Here is an 18,524-nt window from a genome sequence, read left to right as displayed (position 1 = left end):
AGAGTTTGGCTCAAATGGCTCCGAGCACTATGGGACTTAACTTCTGAGGTCATCAGTCCCCTAGAACTCAGAACTACTTAAACCTAACTAACCTAAGGACATCACACACATCCATGCCCGAGGCAGGATTCGAACCTGCGACCGTAGCGGACACGCGGTTCCAAACTGAAGCGCTAGAACCGCACGGCCACACCGGCCGGCTCAGGGTTTGGGTGGCAGTCATTGCGCTGTTGTTTTTGGTGAGTTTTTTGGTATTGGCTTTTGGAGAATGTTGTTTGAATGCTGGAACGGGACATTTTACGGTGCGATTTTGTGTGTGGAGGCTGTACCTGCTGTTGAGGTGACGATACTGGTAGGATGGACAAGGATGCTGGCGATGTTTACATTTCCAAAGTATGTGGCTGGTGTAGTTGTCCTAACGAAGGTGAGCCTATTGCTGCCGACAGCCGGTGATGTTCATGTAGTGCAGGCGGTCGAACATGATTAATGGCGACAGATAGGGATGCAAAAGCAGAAAATGAAAGAGATATTAGGCGTTGGACTCTAAAATGGTAGAAAGTTACTGTAATGCCGAGTTGTGAAGGAACTGTTGGGGAAACAAATGGGGACACTGAGTAGAGGGTAAAGGACTATCTAGTAATAGGAGTGGAGCCAAGGTGTAAATACATGATTGTTGATGTGATGGTGCTGGCGAGCATCCTGACAGCAGATCCGGCTGTTCCACACGATGAAGAGAGGAGTTGCAACCCTCCGATGTGGCCAAGATACTTTAGTGTAATAATGGAACTCTGCTTAATCTGATCAAGAAACTAAAGTCCTATGAAACAGTTTGCTCTGGTGTGGTAACCAGGGATTTCAGAAGAAAAATAGTTTCCATTGCAGCGGAAACAATACTTTTACTGGCGCCTTTCGCCCTTCAATGAAATAATTATAATATCTATAAGAAAAATTAAATAAATGTCTTCAAGGTATGGACCAATCCTGCAGAGCACTGGAAATTACAAGATTTAGTAGAGAATTTATTTAATATGCTGCACGATTTGCATTCGTCATATCTGTTGGCAAAGTTGTGTGTACACGTAGGGAAATAACGGTGCGAATCAGCTACACGGGGCCACGGCGAGAAAGAAAGCACAAATATATATTATGCGCGCTGCAAACCTTACCTCAAATACGCCGGAGACAGTTGAGAACGCCGTGCTGGCATAGGACCACACTTACAGGTTTTGAAGCCATCTAGCGTAATCTTTAGCCTAAACAACAACTCGTTCCATGCGCGCCAGCTATGGGAAGGTTACAGGCACTATGTGTTTTACACTGAAGAGCCAAAGAAACTCGTTCACCTGCTAATATCGTGTAGGACCGACGGGAGCACGCAGAAATGCCGCAACACGACGTGGCATGGACTCCAGTAATGTCTGAAGTTTTCGCATGTCCATCCTTTTGGCAGGAGGTCTTTGGGACGACGGCTATTTAATATTGCGAGACAATAAAACACCTACATCCGTCCTTATGATTTCATTTATTTTGTTGCAACGAGTTTCTGCGCTTCATTGCACCATTTTCAGGCTGTAGTTGATGCGGAAGGGGTTGATACGACCCCTATATATTTCGCATCAGTGGCCAGCGTAACTGGATAAGCAAATAACTTGAAAACTTAAGTGTTGACACGTAAGTTTTCAGTTTCTGATAAAAATCTGCCAAATCCTATGCGTTGTGCCCTTTGCAATAGGAAAGAGGACGGGAAAAGCAAGAAAAAGTTCTCGTCCTGCCACCGTCCAGTTTGCAACGAGAACAGCTACGCTGTCTGCTACGAGATACGCAGATTTCTTTGAAATTCTTTCGTTTCGTTATTATGTTCATTCTATTTTCCAATCAAAATCGTATGAATATTACAGCCACACAAAAACAAATTGCTAATTTTGACAATAACACAATTTTCACTTCTTTACGATACTCTTCCCTTTTATTTTTCACAATAAATAAGTTTTCCAGATAGTTCAGTAATAAACTGTTTTTTTCTTGTAATACTCTATCTTGAACAAACCTAGAGAAGTTATGATTTTAAAAAAAAGTATTCTTCAATTTTTACGAAATTTCACTTTCTTAATGTCATTTTTTGGTTATATGACTCTGATGACTTTAGAACTTAAGCTTTCGAGATGCTATAAAAAATTTCAAGTAAAAATATGTTCAATAGATTACAACAGTTGTTATAATCATTGTTGTCACTGGGGTACGATTCAACCCAGCGTGTCAAGCACATCACTCCACAGAAGTGTGTGAAGCAAGGGTTAATTTGCCCGCCCGGTTGGCCGTGCGGTCTAACGCACGGTTTTCCGGACGGGAAGGAACGCCGGTCCCCGACACGAATCCGCCCAGCGGATTTGTGTCGAGGTCCGGTGAGCCGGCCAGTCTGTGAATGTTTTTTAGGCGGTTTTCCATCTGCCTCGGCAAGTGTGGGGTGGTTCCCCCTATTCCGCCTCAGCTACGCTATGTCGGCGATTGCTGCACAAACAAGTTCTCCACGTACGCGTACACCACCATTACTGTACCACGCAGACATAGGGGTTACACTCTTCTGGTGTGAGACGTTCCCTGGGGGGGAGGGGGGGTGGTCCGCAGGGGCCGACCCGCACAATAACCTTGGGTTCGGTGTGGGGCGGTGGAGGGGTGAAGTGACTGCCGTAGGCGTCGGTGGGTTGTGGACCACTGCTGCTGCGGCGGGGACGGAGCCTCTCCGTCGTTTCTAGGTCCCCGGTCAACATAACATAACATAAGGGTTAACTTCGATCACCGGACGAGGACCAGTGTACCCATCACGGCAAGACCATTGGCGAGAAGGGAATGAAAGACATAAATAAAGTTTACATGCCAATCTAATCATCGACTTCATATCTGTACACATTCAAATACACACAGAAATCAGCTCTACGGTTTCACATTCTTTTCTGGGACGCATTCCCTCACAAATGAATTAAAAATACGTAGCTACAAATATTCTGTTGCGGCCAAAGTTTTCGGTGAGCTTCTCTTGGTTATAAGACAATTAGTGGAAATGATAATCCTCTCCAAATATTGCCAGTTGGAAGATCTTCTACAACACAGGCAGCTCGCTGTTGTTTGACTACAAAGAACCGACCTCGATAATAGTGCAGAGCTCAAACACAACGTAATAATTAGATTAATCTGACTTTTCAGAAAAGTCCGAAGTAGATATATGACAGTCTCATCCGGAAGTTTTGTTAGTAACGCTTTGCTCCTCGATGTTAAATCGTAAATTTATATGTTCTCGAGTTATGATACATTCTCCTCTTATCCTCGCTAATATCACAGATAACAGCGCCATTAAAGTGGAGTTATGAAAAATATTTTTCCGAAATTTCTTCACTAAAGAATACGATGTAAATAATCAAAAATCGGAAACAAGAACAACTGCTATCATGAATAACACTAGTGTAGTGAAGCAGCTTAAAATACTTCGTAAAGGCAAATCTCCCGTTTCAGATAGTATACCAATAAAGTTCCTTTCATAGTAAGCCGATACAATAGCCCTAAATTTAGCAATCGTATACAAGCGCTCGCCCGACGAAATATCCGTACAAATACACTGAAAAGTTGTACAGGTCACACCAAAACTTAAGAGAGGCAATAGGAGTAATCAGCTAAATTGCAGGTCCATATCATTGACATCGATTTGCTGTAGGATTCTGAAACATATACTGCGTGCGAACATTATTAATTACCTCAAAGGTAGCGGTGTATTGGCACATAGCCAGTACGTATTCGGAATACATCGTTCTTTTGAAACACAACTAGCTTTTTATTCGATATGTGCTATCGAGAAGGGATCACAAATTGGTTCTATATTTCCAGATTTCCAGAAGGCTTTCAACAGCTTTCCTCAGCAGTAATCCTTTATGAAATTGCGTGGCAACGGAGTATCGCTTCAGTTGTATGACTCGGTTGTTGGTCACGTCAAAACTGTCACAAGACGTAGTAATCGACAGAAAATTATCGAGTAAAACAGAAGCTGTTTGTGGCGTTCCCCAAGGAGGTGTTACAGGCGTTCTGCTGTTCAACTATATGCATGAGATTTGGGAGAAAATCTCAGCATTCCTCTTAGACTGATTGCAGATGATTCTGTTATTTACAGTTAAGTGAAGTCACCAAAACCAATTACAGCCTGACAGACACGATACCTGCATGGTGTTAAAATTGTCAGTTGTCTCTGAATAAGAATTTTGGGATTGTTTTAGGGGAGGAGACCAAACAGTGAGGTCATCGGTCTCATAGGATTAGGGAAGGATGGGGAAGGAAGTCGGCCGTGCCCTTTCAAAGGAACCGTCCCGGCATTTGCCTGAAGCGATGTAGGGAAATCACGGAAAACGTAAATCAGTATGGCCGGACACGGGATTGAACCGGCGTCTGAATAAGGAAAATATTGAAGTCATCCTCTATAATATGAAAACAAATGCGTTAAATTCTGGTTACAACAGTAAATCACACAAATTTAAAGCCTGTCGATTCAACTAAGTACCTAGGAATTAAAATTACGAGCAACTAAAAATGGAACGATGACATAGATAATGTTCTGGAGAAGACAAACTAAAGAGTGCGTTTTATTGGCAGAACACTCACAATATGCAGCACGTTTACTAAAGAGAATCCGTATACTACGCTTGTTAGTCCTCTGCTAGAATATTTCTTTGCGATAGGGGATTAATACCTAATAGGACTGACGGAGGACATCGAGCAAGACCAAAGAATAGCATCTGCTCTTGTATTATCACGGAACAGAGGAGAAAGTGCCACGGGTCTGATAAGCGAGTTGGTATGGCAATAATTAAAAGAAAAGTGTTTCTCGTTAAGACGAAATCTTTCCATGAACTTTCTCCTGTAAATGTGAGCCATGCTGTGGCTCGCGTTGGTACTGTTTGTAGGTTTCCGCCCTCTGTTGCAGACCAGACCGTATCGTTTAGTTGGCATGGTTGCGGTTGTTTGTCTTCTTCTCGTCTTGACTGGCGCCGCTCGTTTCGCAAGCCTGTCTGCTAGTGGCAGCAGCGGTGGTTATCGATATGTAGTAACTGTCGCCCTAACTTTGGGGCGACGTGGTGGTTGCTGTGTCGTGTGAGTGTGGCAGTTCGGTTGAGGACTAAGGAGGAGCCGTGTCCGCACAGTGCGAAACAGACTGGGACCGTTGGCGGCACGCGTGAACTGCCGGACGGAAGGGCTGTGGTCACGAGGGTGCACGACCTCGTCGTAAACCAGATCCTTCAGGCTTTAAGATGAGTGCATTTCACATCAAGTAGAGAAACCTCCAATATTGTGACATCTCGCGATTCTCCAGTGACTTGGGTTAGTGTTGCTACTCGTAGTGTCGCCTAGGTGAAGAGCAGAGAGTGGAGTGCGTGGGGAAAGAGGACCTGATTAGCTTCTTCTTATTACTATTTACTGCGTTCAACTTGTTACAGTTTTTTAAGCACAACCAGTGGTATTCTTCCTGCCTGGTGGCCGCTATCGCCCCAGTTACCTGCCCCCTGGGTTAGTGTATGCTACAGCAGTGTACCTTTCCTCGCCTTGCCGCTGCTGTCCAGTAAGGCATGGAGTTTTGACAGCTTTCTTGATTGTAGGCCGTTTGTGATTCTTCTACTCTGGTGGTAGTGATTCCTTTCTCGTTCCAGGCGCTCTAAGCACAGTATTCTGGGGGCGTAGTGCAGGCCGCCAGTTCTGGCTTTGGCGTGTTGTTCCATTCTTGCATTTGGTTTATTGGACGTCGGGTAGCTTCAGTAAGATTATCATTAATTATTCGCTGGACTCTCACTAGCCTGAGTTACCATCTTGTGAAGTGGATGCAACTCTTGGCTGCCCATCTCACTGCTCGCAAAAGTGTTTGTTGCTGGACCGCCTTAGAGGTCGACTCCTGGAGCACTGTCTGTGATTGGTCCTTGTGTTTTATTATTATATTATTTATGACCATACCTTGTAATGCCTACATTAAAGGTTATGTATGTGTAGTTGATAGTTCCGGTCGCCTTCTGGAATAAATCTAGCAGTGTAAGGGGTGTGTTACAAGGTTACCATCATCTTATTTCACCTGTTTGGTGGTCAGTTGCTTTTTCCTTTTAATTAACCTTTGCTTGTTTTTGCTGTTTTACAGCAGGTTTCTGAATTTTTATATAATTACCGTTCCTGTCGTATAACGCCTTCAGCCGTGATTTTGATCATTTGCTTTGAAAAAATAATTCGATATTTGTATTTTAGCAGTAAGCCTAGAAACCTTATTTACTGCCATTCCTGGCGTCTGATACCTTCTGCTGTGTTTGTGGACACTTACCTATTAATATGTCAATACCTGTAAGTTGTAATTGCAGCGTGTTTAAACATCCTTATTTTATTGCCATCCTTGGCGGGGCCTTCAGCCGTGATCACAGTGACTTGTTTCTTTTTTAAACATTATCTGTATCTGTATTTTATGGTGATTTGCCAAACTGTAACGCAATGAAAACACGTTATTTACACAGTTGTTTAATTCTTCATTAATAACGTGTGGTTTTTTTTATTTATTGTTGTGTGTGATATCCTTAGGTTAGTTAGGTTTAAGTAGTTCTAAGTACAGGGGACTGATGACCTCAGATGTTAAGTCCGATAGTGCTCAGAGCTATTTGAACGATTTATTGTTGAGTCTGGAAATAATGTTTTAAAAATAAATGTGTGTAATTGTAAAAGGCAGCCAATAGTAATTGATTACGGCCTCGTCCACAGTCGTAACCGAATCCTTCCTCCCCTTTGACTTCCAGGTTTCAAAACGGTAAAATGTTTTATTGTTACCAACCTGCATCAGCAGAAATGATTTTCATGATAAAATAAGAGAAATCAGAGCTCATACAGAAATATTTAAGTGTTCATTTTTCACAAACGATGTTCGAGATTGTAGAGGTAGAGAAATATACTGAAGGTGGTTCGTAGAACACTCTGCCAGGCACTTACGTGTGAATGCAGAGCAGTGATTCATAAGTAGATGTAGATGCTCATCATAATAGACACGTCCCTTCATTTTTCACCATGTTCCCGTGTCGGTCTCTAAAGTGAGCGTCTCTTGCGTACCCAGCAAACGTGAAGCATTTATTCCTGATGAAACGCTGGTCCCCTAATATACATTGTTTTTGGTAGCGATTCTTTTCTGAATGACTGGAGAAACCAGCCCAGTATTTATATAAGCAGTCAATCCAGTCGTTTGTTTGCTTGGACAACTACATGAATGTAATTATAATGGATCTGAATGCATATTGTAAATCGCACGCGTTCCACCAGAACTAGAACAGACCAACGCAGATTTAGGAGATACTCTTTATTCATGTGGTTTCCACCACGTAGCTTAAGCGTACAGTAATAAATTTTTAGTTGTTTCTAACTTTTATAACCGACGAATTATGAACATACCATTCAAAAGTACAGATTTCAAGACTACGTTAAAGAGTGTTTGAAGTCATGTGCAGTTAAGAACATTTTGCATGCATATGTTTCAAACTGATGAGAGTTTCCTAACTTACGTCATACTATATAATTCTTAAAGTTAGAAAAACATTAATTCTAGTTTGTTTCTGACTATATAAATGCTTGTATTATGCAGTAACTCTTCGCGGTTTGATATTTGACGTTTGCAACCAGATAAATAAATGAAACTGTGTCTGCATATACAGATTCATTTTCAGTAAGAGGTACAATTACAGCATTGCGACAAGAGTAGATATTTTCTTAATATTTTGAAGAATCAGCATCAGTTGCGCAAATTTTCTGGCCTTTGCCAGGTTTCGCCTAAATTAATCTAGCCTTCTTCAGAAGCATAAAATTACTATAACATGCCAGAGTAAGGCACAGTCAACATTAAAATTATAATCTATAGAACAGTGGTACCATGTCGAATTAAAACTACTTAACTGAAGTCCAGCCGCGGCATCTCTTCACCACGTGGTCGGTTGGCAGCGACAAGTACGTTGGCACTACGACAGTTGCTGCCGGGGCTGCAATATGCTAAAAATTCTTATACGAGTATATCCATAACAGCTTAGTAAGGCTGCATACAACTAACATGTTAAATAGCCGATGTCTTTGTGAGTGACTGATGTAAAATACAATGAGGTGCCAAAATTCATTGAATAGTGATATGAACATTAATACATCACGGTAGTATCGCATTCAAAAGGTATAAAAGGGCATAGCATTGCCGGAGCTGTCACTTGTACTCAGCCGATGTACCCTCCTGGATAATGAAATAAGAACACCGTGAATTCATTGTCCCAGGAAGGGGAAACTTTATTGACACATTCCTGGGGTCAGATACATCACATGATCACACTGACAGAACCACAGGCACATAGACACAGGCAACAGAGCATGCACAATGTCGGCACTAGTACAGTGTATATCCACCTTTCGCAGCAATGCAGGCTGCTATTCTCCCATGGAGACGATCGTAGAGATGCTGGATGTAGTCCTGTGGAACGGCTTGCCATGCCATTTCCACCTGGCGCCTCAGTTGGACCAGCGTTCGTGCTGGACGTGCAGACCGCGTGAGACGACGCTTCATCCAGTCCCAAACATGCTCAATGGGGGACAGATCCGGAGATCTTGCTGGCCAGGGTAGTTGACTTACACCTTCTAGAGCACGTTGGGTGGCACGGGATACATGCGGACGTGCATTGTCCTGTTGGAACAGCAAGTTCCCTTGCCGGTCTAGGAATGGTAGAACGATGGGTTCGATGACGGTTTGGATGTACCGTGCACTATTCAGTGTCCCCTCGACGATCACCAGTGGTGTACGGCCAGTGTAGGAGATCGCTCCCCACACCATGATGCCGGGTGTTGGCCCTGTGTGCCTCGGTCGTATGCAGCCCTGATTGTGGCGCTCACCTGCACGGCGCCAAACACGCATACGACCATCATTGGCACCAAGGCAGAAGCGACTCTCATCGCTGAAGACGACACGTCTCCATTCGTCCCTCCATTCACGCCTGTCGCGACACCACTGGAGGCGGGCTGCACGATGTTGGGGCGTGAGCGGAAGACGGCCTAACGGTGTGCGGGACCGTAGCCCAGCTTCATGGAGACGGTTGCGAATGGTCCTCGCCGATACCCCAGGAGCAACAGTGTCCCTAATTTGCTGGGAAGTGGCGGTGCGGTCCCCTACGGCACTGCGTAGGATCCTACGGTCTTGGCGTGCATCCGTGCGTCGCTGCGGTCCGGTCCCAGGTCGACGGGCACGTGCACCTTCCGCCGACCACTGGCGACAACATCGATGTACTGTGGAGACCTCACGCCCCACGTGTTGAGCAATTCGGCGGTACGTCCACCCGGCCTCCCGCATGCCCACTATACGCCCTCGCTCAAAGTCCGTCAACTGCACATACGGTTCACGTCGACGCTGTCGCGGCATGCTACCAGTGTTAAAGACTGCGATGGAGCTCCGTATGCCACGGCAAACTGGCTGACACTGACGGCGGCGGTGCACAAATGCTGCGCAGCTAGCGCCATTCGACGGCCAACACCGCGGTTCCTGGTGTGTCCGCTGTGCCGTGCGTGTGATCATTGCTTGTACAGCCCTCTCGCAGTGTCCGGAGCAAGTATGGTGGGTCTGACACACCGGTGTCAATGTGTTCTTTTTTCCATTTCCAGGAGTGTATGTGAAAAGGTTTCCTACGTGATTATGGCCGCACGACGGGAATCAACATACTCCGCACACTGAATACTTCTTGGAGCTAGAAGCATGGGAAATTCCGTTTCGGAAATCGTTAGGGAATTCAATATTCCGAGATCCACTGTATCAAGAGTGAGCCGAAAATAACACATTTCAGACATTAGCTCTCACACCATGAACAATTTAGTAGCCGATGGTATTCACTTAACAACCGAGACCAGCAGCATTAATGTAGATTGTCAGTGCTAACAGGCAAACAACACTGTGTGAAATAACCGCAGAAATCAATGTGGGACTTACGACGAACGTATCCGTTACGACAGTGCGGGGAAATTTGGTGTTGATAGGATATGGCAACTGACAACCGACAGAAGTGCCTGTGCTAACAGCACGACATCGTCTGCAGCGCCTCTTCTGGGATTGCGACAATATGAGTTGGACCCTAGACGACTGGAAAAACGTGGCCTCGTCAGACTAATCCCCATTTCTGTTGGTAAGACTTGATGATTGGATTCGTGTGTGACACAGACCACACGAAGCCATGGAGCCAAGTTGTCAACAAGGCACTGTGCAAGGGGTTGTTGGCTCCATAATGGCGGAGCTGCTTTTTCGTGGAACGGACTGAGTCCACTGGTCCGGCATACCGGCTACTTGGAGACCATGTGCAGCCATTGTTGGACTCCATGTTCTCAAAAATATGTCATGTCTTTAGGCCACCATTGTTCTCGATTTGTTTGAATTACATTCTGAACAGTTCGAGTGAATGATTTGGCGAACCATAATGCCCAACATTAATCCTATCGTAAATTTATGGTACATAATCGAGAGGTCCGTTCATGCACAACATCCTGCACTGGTAACATATTCGCAGTTATGACAGCTATAGAGGCGATATGGCTCATTGCTTCTGCAGAGGACTTTCGACGAGTTGTTGAGTCCATCCCACATCTAGTTGCTGCACTACATTGTCCAAAAGCAGGTTAAACACGATATTTTCAACACGATATTAGGAAGATCCCATGACTTTTGACACCTTAGTGTACATACGGTCTGGTGACATTAATGTGATCACTGCATATGTTCGAGGTCGATGTGCAATCACCACCCATGGACGGCAGGTGACAGCACTTGCACTGGAGGAAATATCAAGCAGGTCAGGAAGAGGGGTTGTAGCTGGGGAAGGAAGGCGGAAGGCGGACAACAGTGTCTCGTCAATGACTGTTCCCATAGCTCGTGGTCTAGTGGCTAGTGTTGCTGCCTCTGGAGCATGGGGTCCCGGGTTCGATTCCCGGCCAGGTTGGGGATTTTCTCTACCCGGGGACTGGGTGATTGTGTTGTCTTCGGCCAGCTGGAGTGGCCGAGCGGTTCTAGGCGCTACAGTCTGGAACCGCTCGACCGTTACGGTCGCAGGTTCGAATCCTGCCTCGGGCATCGATGTCTGTGATGTCCTTAGGTTAGTTAGGTTTAGGTAGTTCTAAGTTCTAGGGGACTTATGAACTCAGAAGTTAAGTCCCATAGTGCTCAGATCCATTTGAACCATTTTGTTATCCCCATAATTTCATCATCATCATCCTCACTCGTGCCAGTGCCTCGATTGGATTGTGTAAAAAAGATTGGACTGTGTAAAAAATTGGGACTTTGTACGTGCGCTGATGACCGCACAGTTGAGCGCTCCACAAACCAAACATCGTCATCATCAACGACCGTTCAACGAACGTTTCCGCTTATGGGCCTCCTCAGCAGGCATCTGGTTCATGCATTCATACTGAATACTGTTCAACGGCGAAGAAGGGTGGCATTGTCACGACAATACTGCAACTCTGTCCATAGAGCAGCAATAGGTGACCTTTCCAGATGAATCTAGTTTTATCCTCCAAAAGCAAGCACCTCACAACAATCGCTGAAAGCGTCCAGGCCAGAGGAGCGACCATTATGGTCTGGGAAATGTTGTTGTGGCATTCTCCGGGTGATCGCGTCATTATGGAAGGCACAGTGGGTCAGCACAAGCATCTTTGCGGACCATAGCCACCCCTGTAAGTTTTTCTTCTGCACGATGTCTATACCAGCAGGAAAATGCAACGTGTCTCAAAGCTGTTTGAAGAGCACCAGGATGAGTTTACTCTTGCCACCAAACTCACCAGATTTAAACCCAATGGCAAATCTGTGGGACCACTTCGATAGGGCTGTTCGCACCATGGATCCTGAACCGAGAAACCTAGCGCAGCTGGCCACAGTACAGGAGTTGGCATGGCTCCACACTCCTGTCTGTGGCTCCCAGGTACTCTATGACTCTCGTCCTGCACTTCTTGTAGCGGTCCGCGGTGTAGGAGGTTGTTATTCAGGCTTTTGACAGCTGGTCACATTAATGTGACTGAACAGTGTATATTCTAATAATAAAGTCATTATTATCCAACGTCATCCTTATTTTACTCAAATATAGCTGTTTCGTATTTATTACTTCACACTTTCCTTTTGTTTATAATACCCGCCAGGATAGCCGAGACTGCTTGCCCCCTGAAACAAAACGTATGGCTCCTCATCCAACGACTCGTGGGCTTTTACCTCCGTGCCCCGCCAACGACGGTAACCTCGGATTTCCTGTTGTTGCCCCAGACATTTCACTACCCTCTTGCTAAGCACCACACCCTAATCTGGTTTCGAGGACAGGCTTTAGAATACCTCTTGCAGAGTGGTCCGCATACAGTCCTTGACTTCTCGTACAAAGTTGTGAACGCGCATAGCACCCTCACCCGAAAACCATCTTACCGACAAACTTTTGCCGGTTATCTCCGCAGCGTCTTCCTTGACCCTCCTCAAAGTTGGGGTGTGCCATGCCTATCTGTCACATGATGCAACACCCATATCCAAGTTCTCATGCATCGACCGAAAAAACAAATTAAAAAAAATTTTAAATATTTTTTTCGTTTAAGTAAGTCATATGTATAGGTTTAAATGGTACCTTGCAGAACTCTTGCATAGTGAATATATATGTACTTTAAGTTTGTTCAATAAAGATTATTTAAACAAATAAAAAATAAAAAAACGGGAATAAAAAAAAGAGTGCTAATGCGCTGCTTCCTGGACTCGACGCGCGCCAGCCTAGGATCGAAACCGCCCGGCGGATTGACGACGGCGGCCGGTGTGCCGGCCAGCCTGGATGTGGTTTATAGGCGGTTTCCCACATCCTACTAGATGAATACCGGGCTGGCCCCCACATCCCTCCTCAGTTACACGACTCGCAGACATTTAAAACACATTCACACTGTTTCCCGATTTCCACTAGATGCAACCGAGCCAGGTGGCGCAGTGGTTAGACACTGGACTCGCATTCGGGAGGACGACGGTTCAATCCCGAGTCCGGCCATCCTGATTTACGTTTTCCGTGATTTCCCTAAATCACTCCAGGCAAATGCCGGGATGGTTCCTCTGAAAGGGCACGGCCGACTTCCTTCCCCATCCTTCCCTAATCCGATGAGACCGATGACCTCGCTGTCTGGTCTCCTTCCCCAAACAACCCAACCCAACCTCCACTAGATGCAGACAAATGGCTCTGAGCACTATGGGACTTAACTTCTGAGGTCATCAGTCCCCTAGAACTTAGAACTAATTAAACCTAACTAACCTAAGGACATCACACACGTCCATGCCTGAGGCAGGATTCGAACCTGCGACCGTAGCGGTCGCGCGGCTCCAGACTGTAGCACCTAGAACCTCTCAGCCACCCTGGCCGGCGAGATGCAGACAGCTGGGGTACACTAATTCCGTCCCGGGGGGTACGGGGTGGCAGCAGGAAGGGCATTCGGCCACCCCTTAACTTAACCATGCCAAATCCATACTTAACCCTACCGACCCTGCACCCAATGTTCGGTAAAGGCCTTCGCGAAAGAAAGACTTTGCTTTTATTTATAATTTTATGGCGTATGACTGTTACACTAGTCCATAGTGCATTTTATTACGCTAGATATTTTAATTTTTTCGTAGGTAATTAGTGCATGCATAATACTAAACTTTTTGATGGTATATGCGCCGCGCGGGATTAGCAGAGCGGTCTCAGGCGCTGAAGTCATGGGCTGTGTGGCTGGTCCCGGCGGAGGTTCGAGTCCTCCCTCGGGCATGGGTGTGTTGGTTGGTTGGTTGTTTGGGGAAGGAGACCAGACAGCGTGGTCATCGGTCTCACCGGATTAGGGAAGGATGGGGAAGGAAGTCGACCGTGCCCTTTCAGAGAAACCATCCCGGCATTTGCCTGGAGTGATTTAGGGAAATCACGGAAAACCTAAATCAGGATGGCCGGACCCGGGATTGAACTGTCGTCCTCCCGAACGCGAGTCCAGTGTCTAACCACTGCGCCACCTCGCTCCATGGGTGTGTGTGTTTGTCTTTAGGATAATTTAGGTTAAGTAGTGTGTAAGCTTAGGGACTGATGACCCTAGCAATTAAGTCCCATAAGATTTCACACGCATTTGCACATCTTTTTGATGGTATATGCGATAGCGCATCTGAACTAACGCCATCTAACGGATACAGCTTGTTCTTATATATATGGGCCAAAGATAGCTCATTAGAGATAATTGACTTTGATACCATTAGAGAAAATGCGCCATTAGAATGAAGAGATCGCTCTATATACAATAATCCTCCATCTTGATCGCTTTTATTGTATAAATTTTACAATTTTACGCGTTTCGGCTTTAAGCCATCCTCAGAATTAATCTGATATAAAGACGGATAAAAAACCATTTGAATTAGTTATCTTACAAAACACAAAGATAAGATAACTAAATCACATGTTTTTTTTCCATTGTATCAGATAAATTCTGATGATGGCTTAAAGCCGAAACGCGTAAAATTGTAAAATTTATGCAATAAAAGCGATAAGGATGGAGTATTATTGTATACAGTGCATTTATCTTCGTTCTAATATTGTATTTTCTCCAGTGGTACCAATGTCAATTTAGTGTCTCTAATGAGCTATCTTTGGTCCCTTCTTAGGGGCAGCGCACATGTATTTGGAAAGTCTCTCTGGCTCTTTCTTCTCTCACTCTGTCTCTCTCTCTCTCTCTCTAATGTTTTATCAATAGATATTATACATAATCAAAACGATGTAACATTCTGAACGTCATGAATCAAACGGAGCTTTTGATGCAAAATATTGATTTAAAATTCCTATGTGTAAGTAGTTATCGGAGTTAACCCTGCTTGCTTGTTTTTGCAAGAGAGTTTACTGTTCAGTATTCACTACTGTAAGTAAAATCTTGCAAAGTTCTTAGTTGCAATGAGGGTGCCAAACGAAAATTTCACTTTAGGCTGAAAGAAAAAAGTTGTATGTGTGTCTTACAGATTGTCTTATTCGTGTACAGGGAACAGAGAGTCGATACGCTATTTGCATTTCAAATTAATCGGAAATCTTATTAAATTCTGGCAGAGGAAGCCACGCGGAATATCGGACTTGGAGAAAACTTCGCAGAGCTTGCACTTCTGACAACAGCGCACTGCTTTGCAAACTGCTGTTTCATTTTGCATACTAACACGGATATTCCAGCAGGAAGAGTGAATTTGTTAGAACATGGTTATGTGCACTGCTGGAAAAAAAAGTAACAGCCTCAAGGACAAGGTCACTTAGTGACAAGTGGGATGACAGGTAGTTCCCCATTGTAGGAGTATATGATAAAAAATTCACAAGAAATAAAACACATTTTTCAAATTCAATCCAATTTACCAACAGCCGTACACATTAAGATATTTTATTTAATTTCGAAAGCAACCAGTTTCGGCAATTCATTTTGCCATCGGCAGGCAAGAGTATACATGTAGTAATATAAGGGTACACAAATCAAGTTTACAAGAAGTGACAGGTAATCATAATCCCGCTTAAGCTTAAAAATGATGAAAGTATTGGCGTTAAATCAAATCTGTGTTCATCCAGCACAATAGACTAAAACATGTGTACATATTTGTTAGTCATAAAACTATTAACGTCACAGATTTACTAGGGAACATGTAAACTCATTAAAATGATCAGTACTAGACAGCGTACAGTCAAGAGCTCCGGAGAAACCAAGATCGTCATTTTTTAATTTTTTTAATTTATGTTTTTATTTATTTATTTATTTTATAGTAATAGATCCTATAAAAATTTTTAGATGAGTATATGTGAGTACCAATCTTTATTTAAAGTAAAATGTCACACAGTAAGCTATTAAATACAATAAAATGCATATTTACAACCTAGGCAAAATCACGGAAGGTAAGACAAGTAGCTGCCACAGCATCAAAAATAACTTGACGCAAAACCCAGCGAACTGTTGTGATATAAAGGACACGAGTCATATCTTTTATTCCAATTTACTGTACAACCTAGGCCACAACATAGTTGTGAATGTTCTTAGGGTTCGCTATGCATGCTATTTTTTCTTAATATGTCGACTGCCGTTCGATTTTGCGTCAAGCTATTTTTGATGCTGTGACATCTACTTGTCTTACCATCCGTGATACTGGCTAGGTTGTTAACCGTTTTATGACTAACAAATATGTACACATGTTTTAGTCTACTGTGCTGGATATACACATTGATTTGATTTAACGCCAGTACTTTCATCATTTTTAAGGTTAAGAGGTATTATGATTGCTTTTGAAATAAAATAAAATAAAATAAAATATCTTAAAGTGTACGGCTGTTTGTGAAGTTTTTTGAATTGGAAAGTACGTACCAGCCGATGTCCCCTGGCCATAACGGACCAACAGAGATTAAATGAAACCCATGTCGCAGTACAGAGGTGCCCACACAGTCGCATCAGCATCCCTGCCCCCTTCCCCCCTTTTCAAGGCAACACAGGGGTGTATTTTCGCATTCAAACGATCATGAAGGTGCCGATTGGCTTCCTGCGATAGATTGTCCCAAGCATCTTGTGCCTTTTGTTGCGATTCGGCAGGCCCTGGAAACGAGTAATTAAGTTCCCAGTTTATTCTGTCCCATACGTGTTCGGTTTGTGACCTTGTTGGCCAGGGAAATTGTCGCACTCTACGAAGAGCACGTTCCCCGTGGCAACCGTATGTGGACGTGTAATCTTCTGCTGGAAAATCATATCACCTAAGAAACGAAAAAACGGCAGTGCCACGGGAATAACAGCCTATGAATTGTAGCGGGCACTAGTTACTTTAGCCTACAGAAACACCAAATATTACTCCGAGTTCTAGCCATCAAGTCTGTGATGGGACGTGTGTGCCGTAGGCGAATGCACTCTGAAATCACCAGGTCTACGCCGTACACGTGGGTGTCCATCACTCACATACAGACGGAACGTACCTTCATCACCGAAGACAACAAAGTGCCACTCTTCAGTCAACGCTTTCTCTACACCAGAACAGAATAGGCATGACTGGCAATGTCGTGGTGCCAGTAATAGTCTTGTCAGAGTCATCCGTGATCTTAATTAGTTCCCAATGTTGCCTGATCACAGAGCATGTGTAGCATGTGCCCGGATTCCGTCCGTGGATGATGGATGGTGTACACTATGTGATCAAAAATATCCGGACACTCCAAAAACATACGTTTGTCGTATTAGGTGCATTTTGCTGCCGCCTTCTGCCAGGTACTCCATATCAGCGACCTCGGTAGTCATTCGACATCGTGAGAGAGCAGAATAGGACGCTCCTCGGAACTTACGGACTTCGAACGTTTTCAGGTGATTGGGTGTCACCTGTGTGGTACGTCTGTAAGCGAGATTTCCACACACCTAAACATCGCTGGGTCCACTGCTTCCGATGTGATAGTGAAGTAGAAACGTGAAGGGACGCGTATAGCACAAAAGGGTACAGGCCGCCCTTCTCTGCTGACTATCTGAGACCGCCGAAGGTTGAAGAGGGTTGTGATGTGCAATACTCATTCATCTATCCAGACCATCATACAGGAATTCCAAACTGCAACAGAATCCACAGCAAGTACTATGATAGTTAGGTGCAGTGACAGAAAACTTGGATTTCATGGTCGAGCGGCTGCTCATAAGCCACACATCACGCCGGTAAGTGCCAAACAACTCCTCGTTTGGTGTAAAGAGAGTTAACATTGGACGAATGAACAGTGAAAAAACTCTGTGTGGAGTGACGAATCACGGTACACAATGTGACAATCCGATGGCAGAGTGTGGGTATGGCAAATGCCCGGTGAACGTCATCTGCCAGCACGTGTAGTACCAACACTAAAATTCGGAGGCGGTGGTGTTAAGGTGTGGTTGTGTTTCCCATGGAGGGGGCATGCAACCTTGTTGTTCGAGTGACACAATCACACCACAAGCCTACATTGATGTTTTAAGCAACTTCTTGCTTCCCACAGGTTGAAGAGCAATTCGTAGATGGCGATTGCATGTTTCAACACGATCGAGGACCTGTTAATAATGCACGGGCTGTGACAGAGTGGTTACATGGCAATGACATCCCTGTAATGGTCTGGCCTGCACAGAGACCAGACCTGATTCCTACAGAACACCTTTGGGATGTTTTGGAATGCCGACTTCGTGCCAGGTCTCACCGACCGACATCGATACCTCTCCTCAGTGCAGCACTCCGTGGATAATGGGCTGCCATTCCCCAAGAAACATTCCAGCACCTGATTCAACGTATGCCTGCGAGAGTGGAAGTTGTGATCAAGGCTAAGGATGGCCAACACCATATTGAATTCCAACATTACCGATGGAGGGAGCCACGAACTTGTAAGTCATTTTCAGCCAGGCGTCCGGATACTTTTGCTCACATAGTGTAGGTCGCGCACCACTTCTCTTATAATGCGTCGATCTTGACAAGGTTTTGTAGCAGTTTACTTCCTTCGTACACG

At 44.6% G+C, this 18,524-nt stretch overlaps 1 protein-coding gene across 2 annotated transcripts in view; it reads left to right on the top strand.

Annotated features, from left to right (window-relative positions):
- The window catches only part of LOC126091972 (inactive dipeptidyl peptidase 10-like), a 1,178,675-nt gene that overhangs the window by 620,428 nt on the left and 539,723 nt on the right, over positions 1-18,524 (top strand). The window lies entirely within an intron of this gene.

Source organism: Schistocerca cancellata, chromosome 7 (assembly GCF_023864275.1).
Source record: "Schistocerca cancellata isolate TAMUIC-IGC-003103 chromosome 7, iqSchCanc2.1, whole genome shotgun sequence".
Classification (NCBI taxonomy): Eukaryota; Metazoa; Arthropoda; class Insecta; order Orthoptera; family Acrididae; genus Schistocerca; species Schistocerca cancellata.
This window is presented reverse-complemented; position numbering and strand designations above follow the sequence as displayed.